Source organism: Ovis aries, chromosome 15 (genome assembly GCF_016772045.2).
Source record: "Ovis aries strain OAR_USU_Benz2616 breed Rambouillet chromosome 15, ARS-UI_Ramb_v3.0, whole genome shotgun sequence".
In the NCBI taxonomy this organism is placed as follows: domain Eukaryota; kingdom Metazoa; phylum Chordata; class Mammalia; order Artiodactyla; family Bovidae; genus Ovis; species Ovis aries.
This window is the reverse complement of record NC_056068.1, coordinates 60239872-60258077: the sequence shown is the minus strand read 5'-3', so window position 1 is coordinate 60258077 and position 18206 is coordinate 60239872. Positions and strand designations below refer to the sequence as shown.

The 18206-nt window shown below is 38.3% G+C and overlaps 1 long non-coding RNA gene across 1 annotated transcript; it reads right to left on the bottom strand.

Moving 5' to 3' along the window:
- Window positions 1-3124: 3124 nt before the first annotated feature.
- On the bottom strand, window positions 3125-10039 carry LOC105602330 (uncharacterized). Its single transcript, XR_001020930.5, has 3 exons — window positions 9964-10039; window positions 4822-4911; window positions 3125-4290 (listed from the first exon to the last, which is right to left on the bottom strand). It is a non-coding gene; the product is annotated as an uncharacterized LOC105602330 (long non-coding RNA).
- Between the last annotated feature and the right edge of the window lie 8167 nt (window positions 10040-18206).

Genomic DNA, 18206 nt, shown 5'->3' with positions numbered 1-18206 from the left:
TTAAAATGGTATAACCACTGTGGCAAACAGTAGTTCTTCAAACACTAAACACAGAATTACTGTATGATGCAGAAATTTCATTTCTAGGCATACACCTTGAAGAATTGAAAGCAGAAACTAGGAACAGGTATTTGTATACTACTGTTCATAGCAGCATTATTCACAATAGCTAAGAAGGGAAAACAACTGAAATATTCAGTGAATGAATGGACCAACAGAATGTGGTATAGACATACAATGGAATATTATTCATCTTTGAAAAGGACTTAGATTCTGACACATACCACAACTCGGAAGAACCAGAAAACACTATGCTAAAGTGAAATAAGACAGACACAAAGGAACAAATATGTATGATTCCACACATATGAGGTACCTAGAGTAGCAAAATGCACAAAGTAGAATAGTGGTTATCAGGGGCTGGGGGAGGGAGTTATTGTTTAATGGGTATAGAGTTTCAGTTTGAGATGACAAAAAATTTCTGGAGATAGATAGTGGTGATGTTTGGACAAAAATGTGAATTCCTTAACGTCACAGAACTATACACTTAAAATGGTACATTTTATGTTATGAATGTTTACCATAATAAAAAAGAGAGGGCAAAAAACTCACAAAGGTTTGCACTGCAACATTCTTTATGATTGTGAAAACAGCAAATAATTTACTGACCAACAATAGAGGTTGAGTTAATGGCAGTTGTTTATATAGTATGCTGATTCAATGGGTTCCTACACAAGCACTGAAAATGATTTGTATGTTTAAAAAAGACTTGAGCAACAATGTTTCCAGCAGCTTTAATCAAACTAGCAAAAACCTGGGAAATAAATGTTCATTAATTGGAGAATGGAAAACCTAGTCAAGCTGTGGTATATTCATACAATGAATGATACTCAGTGATCAAAAAGATAGAAATAGGTGCAGCAGCAAGAACAAATTACAAAATCATTTTATGTTGAGGAAAATATGGCAAAACTAAGAGACTACATACTGTATGATTCCATTTAAATAAGCTCAAGGACACGTAAAACTAACGACTTATCTTTGAGGAGGTAATGTTAATTAAGAACTGACTGGAAGAAGGAATAGTTCTATATTTGAACTGTGTTGGTTATGTGGTTGTATACATTTTTGAAACTCATAAACTGTACCATGTGTTGTAAGATGTACTTCAGTAAAAGTTGTTGAGAAAGAATGTGCATTTAGGTGGAAGCATTTTCCTAGTATATTAATGAAGTTTAAACAGAGACAATAAAAACAATAGATTATTCATGATTCCTGAGAGATGGGAGGTAGGCAGGGAGTGAGGATAAAGGACATAAAAGGACATGGCAACTTGGGGGTAGAAGAAATGAGCCATTTTTTCCTTTTAGATTTTCTGTGTTTTCTGTTTTCCACATCAGGCATTGCAATAATATTTGTGAAGAGAATAAAACAAATTTTTTAAAGTGTAAAATGACCCCCCCAAAAAAGTGTGAGTTTAGGAATACCATCAGATTTTTCTTATAATTCAACTGTATATTCAATATATATAGAATACTGGCTTTTTTCAAGATTGCTTGTTGGAACAAAATTCAAAACATGACTTAGCTTACATTTCTGCAATCTTTGGTGTCATAGGGAGAGGGTAAGATTATTCAAGATATGTTAATAAGCTTAAAAAAAACCTGGGTGTCACCCACTCTACAATTTTCCAACACGATGCATAATTTTGGAAGTGCCACTTTCTGTCAGAACAAAGAAGAGATGATTTTTAAGAGAAGGGTGGGTTTTTGTGATTTGAGGAGACCTGGTTTCAAGACTAGATTTGGGTTCTGCTTTAGGAAAAATCCAATGAAACAAAAATAAATATAAAAACCGTCATGATATCTTCAAAATGGATTTACAATATGGCATACATGAGAAAGGAAAAAAAGCTCATGAAATTGAATGTTGGCCCCTTGAAATCTATATATCTGATAAAGTGGTGGTCAGGCATGTCAAAAATCAATTTCCCCTCTGAGCCTGAGAAAATTAAATTTAAATGTCTTTTTTGGTTTCCCATGTTTAGAATTTTGAAAAATAGATGAAAGAGAACAAATGTCTATATTGACTTTTTTTCTAGAACTTAAAGTGATTTGATGTGAGTGGCCAGGTTATAAGATGCCACCCTTTGTCACATCTCCTAAAGCAGAGATGGAAAGAATCACTGACGTTCTTCCACACGAAGCACAATGGATTTTAAAATTCCAAGGGTTATTTGCGATGATGTAGTCTAGGATAAAGGAACCTGTTTTCATCTCAGATATTACCTCTACTATATGGATGGAATTTCCTGGATTGCTAAACCGAAAGAGGTTCAAAAGCTACACTCAAGGTAAAAAGGGCAATGGATTATAACTGATTATCAAACTCTGAGCTGGTCATGGAAAGGAAGAGTTAGTAAGCATCCCCCAAATCCGCTGTCCCAGCTTTTAGCCTAACTCACTGATTTTACAAAAGAGGAAAGCAAAGTTCAGAGAGTTGAATTTACTGATTCATAAGATTGATGAAGCACCCAGTGCCGTCCATCCTCTTCAGCATCTTCTGCCACTGTTAATGCCTATTCTGTACCAGGTTTACAAGCTTGCAATATTTATCTTCCCTTTCCCATTATCCCGATATTATTTCCTTCTTTTTACCTTTACCACCGTTTGGGGATGATCACCCCCTTCTCGTCCCTGGTAGGCGCTGACATACATCTCTCGACATCTTATCTCTTCAGAACACCAGGGTTGATTATTTTACAAAGAAAAGAAATGCATTGCTATCACACAACTGTTAGATTGAGACCCTATTATTATAGACACTATTTAATTACAACCTATTTGAATCAAGCCTTGTTCTTTTTTTTTTTTTTGCTTGGGTATTTATTTGGGGAAGTTTGGCCCTTGGCAGATTGAGGGGAAGATATTTTTCAGACAGGGAAGTTTGATTAAACTGTCTAAACTTGACTATCTTTCCACAGGAAGCTTCCCTCTTGCCTGGCCATCACTTCTCCTGCCAATCTGAAAACATTTCAGCTCTTTAGATCAGTCTTGAGACTTGGTCCCACTCCCTTTTACCCTTTCTGTCTCTTTCTCCATATCCTAATCATTAACGTTAGCTGTAATTTTTAAAATTTTTATTGGAGTATAGTTGCTTTACAATGTTGCGTTAGTTTCTGCTGTACAGTAAAGAGAATCAGTTACGCATATACATACCTCCCCTCTTTTTTAGACTTCTTTCCCATTTAGGTCACCACAGAGTATTGAGTATAGTATACGTGCTGCCTAAGAAAGCATGAGTATTGAGTATAGTTCCCAGTGCTATACAGTATTCATTAGTATCAGTAGTTATTCACTAATGAATTAGTATTCATTAGTTATCTTTATTATGGAGAAGGCAATGGCACCCCACTCCAGTACTCTTGCCTGGAAAATCCCATGGACAGAGGAGCCTGGTAGACTCAGTCCACGGGGTTGCTGAGAGTCGTGCATGACTGAGCGACTTCACTTTCACTTTTCACTTTCATGCATTGGAGAAGGAAATGGCAACCCACACCAGTATTCTTGCCTGGAGAATCCCAGGGGCAGAGGAGCCTGGTGGGCTGCCATCTATGGGGTCGCAGAGAGTCGGACACGACTGAAGCGACTTAGCAGCAGCAGCAGTTATCTATGTTATACATAGTAGTGTGTATATATAGATAGATAGGTATCAAGCTGTACTTTTTTTTAAGATGAAGGTAAAGTTCTTCAAAGAAGCCAAATCATATAATAAAGGATGTCTGTAAAATCTCTATACGGACACTGAAATATTCAAGGATAGTGATAGAATTTATATATCAAAAGGAAAAGATGATCCAAGTGTCCCACAACCTAGTACCTAAAAACCACAAATATTTATTATCTAGCTCGTGTTCTGTGAGTTGACTGAGATGACTGGGACAGCCCAAAATGTCTGGTCTAAGTGGAATCAGCTGATCTTTGTAGTCGGCAGCCCTGCTGGGGACGGAAAGCCTAGGATGTCCTCATTCATTCATCTGGTGGTTGGATCTCAGCTGGTCTGCTTATTTCTGCTCCACATGGTCTCCATCTCCCCTCAGCTCCACTCAGTCTGTTCTGATAGTGACACAAAGAAAGCTGCAAGACTTCTTAAGATCTCTGTTCAGTAGCAGCTTGATGTCCTTTCTGGTTCATTTGATTGGCCAAAAAACTTACAAGTCCAGTCCAGAATTAAAGGATGGAGAAATGGACTCTTGATGACAGATGACAAAGGCTTTATTACCTGTGGAAACTGAACAGGAGAGAAGAAGTTGTCAGCAAAGAAGGGAAGAGTATGGCAAACACAGAGAGAGTGGGCTCTCGTGAGATTTGGAAGTTACAATGAGAATGTTCCCTCTGTTTCCACGCTCCATAATTGTTGGGGTAACTCACAGAGTGGTCTCAACTTAAGATAGCTACAAAGGAAGTAAGATCCTCAAGGAAGAACAAGGTTTCCATTAATAGATGAGGAAAATCAAACATTTAGGTAAAGATCACTTTATCAATTATCACTTTGTCTCCTGGAGACACTGGGAAAAGTTGAGGGAAGCAGAGGAAGGGAGTGATTAACTGGGGGGGGGGGGGGGGGGGGGGGGGCAGTAGATGGACAGAAGAGTTAGGTATCAGAAAACAAAAGAGAAAATATTTGCAGTGCTATCTAAAGATGACCAGGGTAAGAGGAAAGGAAAAAACAAACAAAAAAAAAAAAAAAAAAAAAAAAACAAAAACAAAACTAACCTCAACAGTCTTAGAAATTTGACCAAGGGGCAATTTTCAGACTGACCTTGATATTGGCCCCATCTTTGGGGAACCTCTGCATGTGCTTGCACTGAGCTCCTGGTATCACTCTGGGTCAGTTGGGTAGTTTCCAGATCTAGCAAAGAAAATACAAATATCCAATAAACACAGAATACCTTTTTTTTTTAAATATGTCTCATGCAACTCTTGGGCTATACTTTTATAAAAACATTATTCTTATTTGTCTAACATTTAGATTTAACTGAGCACCCTGGATTTTACCTCTCAACCCTGGGGTGGGGAGGGGAAGAAAATGAAGCAGGTGCTGAGCAGTACTGATCATAGCCATCAACCCTAGTAGCTAATTAGAATAGAACCCTGTTTAGAACCACCAAGTCCTGTGAATTCCAGCTGGGTGCCCCTCGCCATTTCCATTTATGAGAGGTTTTCTTTTTCTCCTCTCCACCTCCACCCCGACCTCACCTCTCTCCCATCATTCCCCTGTCTTCTTTTGCATTTCTCAGCCTTCAAGTCTCCTGGTGCCAAACCACGGCTCTCATCTCTTCACCATTCTCTGACCCTGCCAGTCAACTTCATGCTCATTCAAAAATGAGCATTTCTTATTTTTTAATTTATTAAGAAGTGTTGAATTACAATGTTGTGTTAATTTCTGCTGTACAGCAAAATGACTCAGTTATATGTGCCTGTGTGTGTATGGACTTCCCAGGTGGTGCTAATGGTAAAGAACTTGCCTGCCAATGCAGGACACATAAGAAATGTGGGTTCGATACTTGGGTCAGGAAGATCCCATGGAGGAGGGCATGGCAACCCACTCCAGTATTCATGCCTGGAGAATCCTATGGACAGAGGAGCCTGGCAGGTTACACTCCATAGGGTCACAAAGAGTTGGAGACGACTGAACTGACTTAGCAGGCATGCATATATGTGTACCTATATACACATATGTATTCTTTTTCATATTCTTTTCCATTATGATTTATCACAGGTAAAATGAGCATTCCTACTTCACCATCCTCATTTGCCAGTTTTTGTCTCCAGAAGAAGGGGGAGATAAAATAGCCATCTACTATAAACAGGAAGGAAGGGGGTACTCCTTCAATCACACTTTCAATCCCCAACCTTGATGCCAGTGCTGAAAGAATATGTCCTTAATTCTGCAAATCAGGGATGAAGGTGACACCCATTAAGAAACATCAAATAAAATATTTAAATGTATTTAGATTTCATATCCTCAGGTTGAGGAAAGCTATAATATAACTGATTATGGAAACCCTCAGGGTTTGTAGGAAAGGCTGCTTCTTTTAGTGAGCAGTGAATAAATAGCAAAATGAAGTACTTAAAATTGGTTTACAATACACCTCAGCACAGAGCCAATAAATTAATAAAATCTGATAAGTTTTCAGATCCCTTGAGGGGTGAAATGCAGCTTGCAACACAGAGAACTTGCAGCAACGTCACAGAACAGTGAAAGTTAATTTTTTCATTTCCTATGTGGCAAGGTCCAGCTAATTTTTCACTGCCAACTCCTCTTTTAAAAAAATATATAGTTCTTAGTGTGGAATGGTTAATCATGATTTTCACGTCATTCTTTTTTTTTCCAACTGCTTTTAAGGAATTCCAACTTACAAATGAGGTGAACAGCAGCTGAATTTTATCTTTTTTACTCAAGTATTTTCACTGAACTCAGTAATCAGTGGGGTATTCTTATTCTGGTGTTGGGCAGGGAATTGCATACCCAGCTCCTATTACTGTTCATAAATTACTGCCCCCATATGTACCATCCTGAAAACGTATCTCAATGAGCTTTGTTTGGGCTGTGTGCTCCTGCCATCAATGGTGGTAGGAATCTCACCAGAAATCTAGAAAAAACCAATTAAAAGGCAAATCCTCTCTTCTCAATCCAATAATGCTGACCAAAGCAACATAAGGAGATAAAATGTGAATTATTTTCTATGTTTTGCATAATCATTGTTAATTTTAAAATACATTTCAATACACAACATAATGTCCCCTGAAAAGTTCTGTTTACAAACCTTTTTAAAGACACATCACGCAGACAGCCTACCTACATAATTCTAAAGATCTCAGATATTTTTCATTACAGCAGTTCTAATGGATGGTACTTAAATGGTAACAAAATTAAGTAAAAGCATAAAAACTCCCATCCTTAGGGATAAAACAAATAAAACAAACTTTGGCACACATAACAGCCATCAGATAATGCCACAGTAGGACATTTTGTGCTCAGTTGCTCAGTTGTGCTTGACTCCTTTTGACCCCATGGACTGTAGCCTGCCAGGCTCCTCTGTTCATGGAATTTTCCAGGCAAAAATACTGGGGTGGGTTGCCATTTCCTTTGTTCAGTTCAGTCACTTAGTCATGTCTAACCCTTTGCGACCCCATGGACTGCAGTACGCCAGGCTTCCCTGTCAATCACCAACTCCCGGAGCTTGCTCAAACTCATGTCCATCGAGTTGGTGATGCCATCCAATCATCCCATCCTCTGTCATCCCCTTCTCCTCCTGCCTTCAATCTTTTCCAGTGTCAGGATCTTTTCCAGTGAGTCAGTTCTTTGCATCAGGTGGCCAAAGTATTGGAATTTCAGCTTCAGCATCAGTCCTTCCAATGACTATTCAGGACTGATTTCCTTTAGGATGGACTAGTTGGATCTCCTTGCAGTCCAAGGACTCTCAAGAGTCTTCTCCAACACCACAGTTCAAAAGCATCAATTCTTCAATGCTCAGCTGTCTTTATAGTCCAACTCTCATATCCATACATGACTACTGGAAAAAACCATAGCTTTGACGGACCTTTGTTTAATAGTTAACTCCCTTGTCTGATTAAGTAACATTACTATATACTTATTGATGACTTCTAGAATCTCAACTTGGGAGTGATCCCATCTCACAGAGACTCATATGAGCATCTTATAAAGGTCTGTGGAATAAGAGAGTCTTCAATTTATTGGCTTGTGGGTACCTTAGGACACCATTCCTGTCCTTAAGTAGTTCCCAGGCAAGTAAGGGAACTTGAAAGATGTATTCAGAGCAAAAGGATAAAGATGCCTGACATACAGAGGACTCCAGTAAGCCAGGCACAGGTGATCCAGTTTGTTTCCCTTTTTTCCCTTTTTCCTCTCTTTTAGGAGCACTGATATTAATCACCAGGGGGAACATATTTCAAATGTTTTTCCTTTTGCTTTATCTACAAAAGTTTCTTCCCTACACAGAGACTTTTTTCATAAGAGGTGTCTTCTGTAAAATAGCTACCACTTCAGTATAAAATGGTTGGTCAAATTACAGGAAAAAAAAAGTACGGACTTCCCTGGTGGTCCAATGATTAAAGCTTCTTCCAATGCGGAGGGGTACGGGTTTGATCCCACCTGCCTTGTGGCCAAAAAAACAAAAGATGAAACAGAAGCAGTATTGTAACAAATTCAATAAAGACTTTAAAAATAAAAATAAATTTAAAACATTTTAAGAAACACTCTAACTCAAAAATGAAAGAGTTGTCACTCAGAGGAAAAGTGAGCTGGTCTGTAATAGCAGTGAACCTGATCATCTAAAATATTCTGACAGATTCTTGAGCAGTTTGCTTCTCTCTTCATATCTATTTTATCTTTATTAGGGAAGTTGATGAAGCCTTTGATGTTCCAAAGACATAATATGGGATGAATGAAACATCATTTCCACAATCATGTGTGCAGATTTGGACTAATGATATTTTTTTAACTCAGCCAATCAGTGTCCAAAGCAGTTTTCCTTATTATTAACATCTTCTCCCACCAATTTCTCTCCCAGCCTGATACCTCATCCTGATTAATGGACTAGTAGCAGGGACTACTTTTTTTAAATGATGTTTTGCTTAAAGCATCTGTTTATGTTTCAGCAAAACAAATAAAGTCAGGCGTATTAAGGAATATGGTGTTTTAGAAACAAAGAAAACAACCAAGATTAGAGAAAAGTTAACTGTTCCCTCGGGAGAAACCCTGGTGGTTAAACTGTTTCATCAGCAACAATACAGAAATTGTTTTAATGGTGTTTTCAGCATCTTATTCTGGAAAAAAAAATAATAATACCCAGGTTCACAAAACACAAAGGTTGAAATCAAGGCTATCTATCTGGAAGACTGACATTTATTGAGAGCAACATTGCACAAAGTCTGTTAAAGCCAGTAGAGTGAGCATATAGACACTAATGATGTACCTTTATCCTTTGAAATATTTTTCATGCTAAACTGGTTACCATCACTGAGAACAATTAACACGATTCAAGAACTGGAGAGGGGTTTACTTCTTAGGGGTGAGTTCTTCTGACAAAAACCACGCAGCAAAGCTTATTTAATAAAATTGAAGAGAAGTCACACAGGGAACAAAACCAAAGTCCTCTATCTATATAGAAACAGAAGGGCACCTATGGAGTTTATCTTCGCATTCTCTTCCCAATTAAAAATACAACATTCCTTTCTTTATGTTTGCATGTCCCAGGCTCAGTTTAAACAATTTACCTCTCCTAAATATTCCTTTGAAGGTTAGGGAAAGGCCTTTCCCTCATGTAGTGAAAACTGCGGCAGCTTTTTCCTGTCCTTTAAACACGGTCGTCATTAAATGCACACAGCTGTCCATTGACTATCTGGGAGAAACTTCCAGGTTTGTCACAGCAACAAACTCCATCATGAGCACAGGAGAGTATAAACAAGCAGGGCAAGATCCACCTCAGGCAGAATATCCACGTTAAAGGCTTTACATTTTTCTTTCCCTTGGTCCCAAATACAGCACAGTGTCCTTTCACGAAAGGCTTTGGTTTGCCTTGGTAAAGGCTGTTTCTTACAGCCCGTGTTGGGGGCAGAAGTTCTTTAGTAAAACTTGTCATTATTTATGTACCAGAAAGGAAAACCTTGTCTAGTAAATTAATTAGAATGTGACCTGAAAAGGAATATTTTTGATCAGTGAAAACAGAAGTCTTCGGGTAAAGGGGGGAAAAAGGCAGAAAGGTTCAAAATACAGAACTGCATTGTTTGCAGAAAGCCTGCTGCTTCCTTTATGCCTAGCTGAACCATGCCAGGAGCCCTCTTGAATTTCGACAAGAATACAGTTTCAGATCATCTGCATTCAGGGCCAGAGTCATGGCCCTGGAACCGATAATTGCCTCTGACAGGATTTAATTACCTTCTCTAGGACCTTTTCTCTGTTTGATTGGAGACCACCCCCTGCCTCCGATCAAATCAGACAGTAATAACACGCTGAAGCGCAGCAGCCAATCACGAGTCAAGTCTGAACAGTGACCTTGCTGAGTCGAAGCTGATTGGTGGTGTCAGCCTTGTCAACGGTGTCAGGGAACCGTCAGACAAGAAAGAGCGAGGGGGGAGCGGAGGAGAGCGAGGGGAGATAAGAGAACAGCATTAATGCTAATGGAGGCTGTCAGCATTCAAGGCTCCAGGCCGCCTCACAAGCGGCCTTGCACAAAAACAAAAATATTAGAGAACTCATACAAGTCTAAAATATTCAGAAGGGGAACATTTGCGCTTCTCCAGTTTGGGGAATCTATTCAAGGTGTAATTCACAGGCAATTCAGATCCAGATATACGTGCATGATGTGAGGGAATAATTGTCATGAGAAGAAAAAGGCCCGTAAAACTTAGATAAATTGGGGGATGGTGGGAGAGGGAGGGAGGGAGGATAAACTACTGCTCCATGACTTTGCGTTGTCTTTTTTTTTTTTTTTAAACTAGAGCCTTGAGAATGCTGGTACTTAAAGATGCACCACAAAACTGTGCTTTTAATATTAACTTGACTTAGCAGTCACTGTATTATTTATGACCACTTTAGTGTGGGATTTAAGCCCACCTATAATGTTAACAAAGAATAATACATTCATTAAATGGCCAATCTTTATGTACATAGAGTTTTAAGATAATTTATAGTAATGGCATAATTCTGGTCATCTGCAAAAAATGGTTTAACTAAGCTATAAAATTTGGTTAACCTCTAGTCCATCAAAAAAAAAAAAGTTCTTTTCTACAGAAAAACAACACCAAGGCATCAGTGAGTTATGCAGAAAGTCTGTTACAAAATAGTTATAAATCAAGATTTGGAAGAGAAGTAGAATGCATTACTAAGACTGTACTAATTTGGAGTTTAATTTATTAATTACATTTGTCTATAAATTACCTTCCCCTTAGCATTTGTTTTGTTTCTGACTCACCCACTTCTTTACAAATGTAGCAACGAGTATGAAAAAATACATTTATAGAGGTGTATAGAAGTAGAATGTTTATAGCGATTAACAGTATTTTTCTTAAAACTTCCAATCATTTACAAAAATTGGTCTAATTTAACTTCTCTGGCAAAGTAAAGGGACACTTTGTTACATGATTCCTGGACTTTACCAAAAGGAATATTGTTTTTAAAAACAATACCGGCTAATTCAAGATAAGACAAGCTTCTGCCACATGTATACAAATAAACATTTCTTCAAGTGACTTCCAGTTTCACCAAGGAATTTTACCTTAACAGAATTGCACAAGTGGATTCATTGTTTTTGACTCCTATTCAACTCTTTACATACTTCTCCCTACAAAAGATGATTTTTAAATAAAGAATGGAATCTTTTCCTATATCTCTACAATTCTTTTCCTTTAATAGCCATGGGATTTAACAATGGTTACCATATAAATAAATCATATTTTTCTATACCAGATCAAAATTTATAATGGATATGTTAGGATGATCATAGTTATAGCAACTTTTTAAAAAGCTATCTGCAACAACCTACAGGGATGCAGAGTTACTTCGAGAAGATTGCATCTTTTCAGAAACTCATGGTTAAAATAACTCATTTAATGGGAAAATGTATCTTACACAGAAAATCTGAGGCTTAGAGTCTTGTTCCAGCTTTGCTGTCGACAAGCTGTCCAATTTGAGCCAAGTCACTCACTGTCCTCATGTGTTTTGGTTTCCTCAACTATAAAAGGCAGTCAACAGGAGGTTACTTAAAGAATTAAAAGTATGTAGAGTACGTCTGTAATTAGAATGTAGACAGGATAACAGTCTTTTCGCTTCCTGGAAACACTATTCAAGGTTGGTTTTTCTCTGCCTCTACTCCAACTCCATTCTGCCACATGCATTTACCACCACCCAACACAACATACACTGATAAATATTTTGATAAATATGGGGACATATGTAATATTTCATCAGTAACAGTATCAGGACCAGAACCCAAATTTGCTAAATCTTATCCCTAGGTTCTTTCTGACTGCACTTTTTTTCCACTTGGAACTAATAGATTTTTTTGGTACTCAGATCGTGCTGATCTTTTACTATGCTGGGTTTACGTATAGTCCGTTAGTAAACTCCATATGCATCGTGCATTTTCTTGGATAAGGGAGCAGATACTTAACAAATGCTTTTAAAAGAGACTGTGCAAAAGTAAACAGGTCTAGTCGTTGTAAAATTTTTGGCCCCTTAGGATTTTATCCCTATCTAGCATGTATGGAACTTTGAAAATAAGGACAAACTTTATTTAGCTATTTTTCAAGTTTTAAAGAGAGTGTAACAAATGAATGTGTGTGTATTCTAGACCTAACAAGGAAACATAAGGTTTATTATGTCTCAAAGTGAATAATCAATAACATTTTATTTCAGTGGAAGATACTACGCTTTTCAAAGACAATCTACCCCCAATTGTGAAGGGAAGGGCAAATTTTCATTCTGTCCTCCTCCTATCACATCTTCAGCCAGTTCAGATCAGAGCAACAGCAACAGAAAGAAAGGAAAGGAAAGAAGGCAATAGCTTGCCTTATTCATTTCTTTAGCAACGCTATTCTCACCCTGGAAAGGTGAATAATTAATACCCATCTGAATCCACCTAATTAAATCCACATTTGCTTTTTCTGTTCATTTGAAAATGCTTTCCTTTAGAGAAAATGGCTTTTGCTTATCTTCACAGTTTATATTTCTTAAATGGACTCTTTTGGAATTAAAGAGATTCTATCTTGGTTTTGAAAAGCCTTTCCCTTTTTTTGTTTTAATCATTAGGAATCAATGACAAAGCTTACTATTTCTCAAAATGGGAGACAGAATATTAACCAATTGCTAGACTTAGATTCTTATAAAACAGATAGTCAAGCCAGCTGTAATTCTAGATTATGTCCTTTTTTTTTCTAAAGAGATGAAAAAAAAAGTCTTTTGCTCCTTTAAAAACTGAACACACAACAACTAATAGAGAGAAATTAAAGAGAAACCATATACCAAATCCTGAATTAAATCTCAGTTGCTGTTTCAAAATGATCTGTGCATAATCTGAATTACACAAAAGAGTGACTCTAATTGCAAATTCAATCACTCCTAGACTGAGGCTCAGAAATCAATTTTCAGTAAAATATGACACTCAATCATTCAAAGCAATAGAATAGTCAATATTTCACCATCAACAGTCTAGTTAGGACCTATTTCAATACAATACAAATTCAATTTTTTACTGTGCCTAGCAAACCTCTTCTATTCCTCATAACCTCGTCTAACACTCCGAATAATCAAAATCATGATGGAAAGTTAAATAAAATCCTGAGATTTCCAAGACTTGTCAAGAGAATTGCACTCAAATAATTCTGATCCAGACTTCTGATCTTTTCCTTAATTAGTACTGATTGTCAACTTTACTTGCATCCTCCTTGCTTGGCAATTTAAATTTAGACAGGGATCATCCCAGTGAGACAGACAGCACTGCGGATTGAGGGGCAAGGGACAAGGAGGGTGAAGAAGATTCAGATTCGAGTAGCTGATCTAGAATCCAATCTGAGACTATAGGGTCCTGGAGTTTACTGCATTTCAGCAAATGAATGGAAATAGCAGTACAGTTTGCAATAGACGTCACTTTGGCATCATTTTCTCTAACTCTGAAAGACAAAGATGGAAGAAAGAACTCAGATATAGAATTAGAAAGGAAATCTAGATAGAAAATAGGTAAACAGAGAGTTTTCAGTCAATAAGTGTTTCCAAGACTAAAATTCCCTAGTTTTGACTGATTTTTACCTCTTACTTGGTGACCTTATCAATTCATCTGATGCCCAAAATTCTATTTCTCTTTCTCAACCCTGGACTCCCAGATACTAAGGCAGGACTTTCATTTTGCAGCTTGAAGTTTTACTAAATAAAATACTCAAGGCCTAAATTGTTTTGTCACACTATTGTTGTCACTATTATAACAATATTGGGGTTTGTCTGTATGTTTGGGAAGAGGGTGTTTCTAAAAAAGGTATATCTGATTAAGTGCACTGTTTATTTACTTTAGAATCCACATTTTTTAAAAACGTGCACACAAAAGGCTTAGAAATGCATCCAAAATGAGAAACTCCAGTCAACTGACTACTCAGCTGGCAAAATGGAAATTTCAAGTTGCATAGACAGCTAATTGTGGCCTGCCTCTGGAATGACAGGTCTATAATTTTTAGTTTTGTGTGCATTGAAAGCCAGTCACCTTGACACTCAGTGCTCCATTATCCGCCAACCACCAACCATATGATGATATTCAAGGAGTGATGGGCACTATCCATTATGGATGGTGAAACACATGGAGTTTTATTTGGATGAAGCTGTCCTGAGGGAAAAAAAAAATCCACGTGTCTACTCCTCCCCATGAGCGACAATGACACTGAAACACCTTTAATTCCAGAGGAGCAACTTCTTTGTTCGTGTATAATAACAACCATCAGTTTTTCTTGGTATTCATTACTAACTTCCCGAAAGTGCTGTAATGTGTCACGATCCTAGCCTTTTAAAAACAAATTTTGCGTTTTAATGTCAAGAGCTCTCCCCATTAAATTATATTATCTTAGAAGAACTTGAAACCTAGTTAAAGCCTGCATCCCAGAGAAAGTGTAAAATGTTTGTTCTTTGCCCTTTTCTTCCCTCCAAGTTATCATTTCAGTTGTTCCAAGGCTTCACAGGTAGAGGGAATATTGTTGAACTAAGAGCCAGAAAATGAAATTGTAATCCTAGTTATGAAGAATTTTGACTGTTGACCTTGCAGAAATGTATCACCTCTTTGAGCCTCAAATTAGTCATCTTTAAAATAAACAGGTTGAGCCAAATGTTATCTATAGTTTCTTCTATCTGTGGAAGTCTCTGTTTCTATATTAATATTAAGGTCTATATTATTAAAGTCTGATCCATATAACATTGAAATAATATAACACTCTCCTAGAGAAGGCAATGGCAACCCACTCCAGTGCTCTTGCCTGGAAAATCCCATGGACAGAGGAGCCTGGTAGGCTGTAGTCCATGGGGTCACAAAGAGTCAGACACTTACTGAGCAACTTCACTTTCAGTTTTCACTTTCATGCATTGGAGAAGGAAATGGCAACCCACTCCAGTATTCTTGCCTGGAGAATCCCAGGGACAGTGGAGCCTGGTGGGTTGCCATCTGTGGGGTCGCACAGAGTCGGACACGACTGAAGCGACTTAGCAGCAGCAGCAGCTACAAAGAGCAGTGAACTTCATTTGATTCAAATGGAGCCATGAAGGTGTACTCATCTGCAAATAACATTATCCACTTCCCTGGTGGCTCAGATGGTAAAGCGTCTTTCTACAGTGTGGGAGACCCGGGTTCGATCCCTGGGTTGGGAAGATCCCTTGGAGAAGGAAATGGCAATCCACTCCAGGACTATTGCCTGGAAAATCCCATGGACAGAGGAGCCTGGTAGGCTACAGTCCATGGGGTCGCAAAGAGTCGGACACGACTGAGCGACTTCACTTCACTTCACTAACCGTGGCATCAAGAGAAAAGTCAGCTAATTGTCTTCCCTAAAGGAAATTTGGAGGCATATTGTTCAAGGTGCAGTGCAGTGGCTCAACATTGCTATTAAGAGCCTAGGCTCTCTCCATCCTTGGTGTGCGGTTTTTATCCTCTGATGTCATTTTGTTGTTGTTGTTTAGTCGCTCAGTCATGTCCAACTCTTTTTCGACCCCATGGGCTGAAGCCCTCAAGACTCTTCTGTCCATGAAATTTCCCAGGAAAAAATACCTGAGTGGGTTGCTGTTTCCGTCTCTAGGGGCTCTTTCTGACCCAGCAATCAAATGCACATCTCCTGTATTGCAGGTGGATTGTTACCACTGAGCCACCTGGGAAGCCGTTGATGTCTTTTACCAGTTACAACATGGCTGCAGCAGCACTAAGCATCCAAGCTTCAACAAAGATGAACCAGGAAGACATTATGCTAAGGGCTCAAAGTCAAGAAGAGAAAGAAAAGTGCTATATGGTCTCACTGATAAGTAGAATCTAAAAAAGTCACACTTGCCTTCCAGTACAGGGGGTGCAGTTTCAATCCCTGGTTGGAAACTAAGATCCCACATGCAGAGGCGTGCAGCCAAAAGATTTTTTAAAAATTAAAATAAATAAGTAAATAAATAAATCACACTCAAAGAACCATCGAGTAGAAAGATAGTTGCCACTGACTGGAGGGTAAGGGAAATGGAGAGCCTATTTCTTAAAGGGCACAAATTTTCTGGTGTATGTTGATTAAGTTCTGGTGATTACAGTGAATAATACTATAGTGCATACTTGAAATAGGCTAAGAGAGTAGATCTTAAGTGTTCTCAACACACACACACTCACCAAAAAGTACTAACTTGATTGTGATAATCATTTCACAATATACAAGTTTATTAAATCATCATGTCGTAGACCTTAAAAATATCACATTGTACAGTCTACACATATACAATTTTTATTTGTTAACCATACCTCAATAAGGCTAGAAAAAAATGTAGTTAAAAACCATGGCTACAAAATAAAAAAAGTCTCCCACAAATTCTTAGCAAGGAAGGGAGAAACTGAAGAGAGGGCTCATCAATGATGAGAAAGCAAAAACTTACCCAAAGGCCTGGTCTGTGGACTAATACATACCATATCCTCCTCTTAGCCCTTAGAACCAGTGGGTGTTACTTATACAGCAAAAGGACTTCACAGATATGATTAAGAATCTTGAGTGGAAGATGATTCTGGATTAACTAGGGGATCTCTGTGTGTAATCACAGGGTCCTTATGAGAGGGAGGAAGGAAGTTTGACACAGAAGAGAAACAGATCATAGAATGACCAACAGAAAGCTGGAGTGATACAAAGAAGGAGTCACAAGCCAAGAATGCAAATGGCCTCGAGAAGCTAGAAAAGGCAAGCAAACAGATTGTCACCTAGAGTTGCCAGAAAGAACAGCTCTGCTAACATCTAAACTTTAGCCCAGTGAGACTGACTTTGGACTTTTGGCATCCAGAGCTTTAAAAGGATATGTCTGTGGGCTAAGGCACTGAATTTGTGATAGCTTCTAACAGCAGCAACAGGAAACTCATGCAAGCCCTGAGCATCTGATTGGGCAGATATAGGCCATTCCAGGACACAAGAAAAGCTAGGAGAATAAGTGACCAGCAAACAGGAAGGAAACAGACATGATCATATTAGACTTGTTTTGATTCACATCCTGGGCTTGGATATGTTGCGAGCCACAAACAAACTAGAATTCTGTTACCATGTCAGTAGGGTCTGCCATATCAAGGTTCAAAAAAAAAATGAATTTTGAGATTATTTTTCCACTTTGAGATCATTCAGATATTCAGTCACAATATTTAATAGAAAAGGTCAGTTTTCATTCCAATCCCAAAGAAAGGCAATGCCAAAGAATGCTCAAACTACTGCACAATTGCACTCATCTCACATGCTAGTAAAGTAATGCTCAAAATTCTCCAAGCCAGGCTTCAGCAATACGTGAACCGTGAACTTCCTGATGTTCAAGCTGGTTTTAGAAAAGGCAGAGGAACCAGAGATCAAATTGCCAACATCCGCTGGATCATCGAAAAAACAAGAGAGTTCCAGAAAAACATCTATTTTTGCTTTATTGACTAGGCCAATGCCTCTGACTGTGTGGATCACAATAAACTGTAGAAAATTCTGAAAGAGATGCAAATACCAGACCACCTGACCTGCCTCTTGAGAAACCTATATGCAGATCAGGAAGCAACAGTTAGAACTGGACATGGAACAACAGACTGGTTCCAAATAGGAAAAGGAGTATATCAAGGCTGTATATTGTCACCCTGCTTATTTAACTTCTATGCAGAGTACATCATGAGAAACGCTGGACTGGAAGAAGCACAAGCTGGAATCAAGATTGTTGGGAGAAATATCAATCACCTCAGATATGCAGATGACACCACCCTTATGGCAGAAAGTGAAGAGGAACTAAAAAGCCTCTTGATGAAAGTGAAAGTGGAGAGTGAAAAAGTTGGCTTAAAGCTCAACATTCAGAAAACGAAGATCATGGCATCTGGTCCCATCACTTCATGGGAAATAGATGGGGAAACAGTGGAAACAGTGTCAGACTTTATTTTGGGGGGCTCCAGAATCACTGCAGATGGT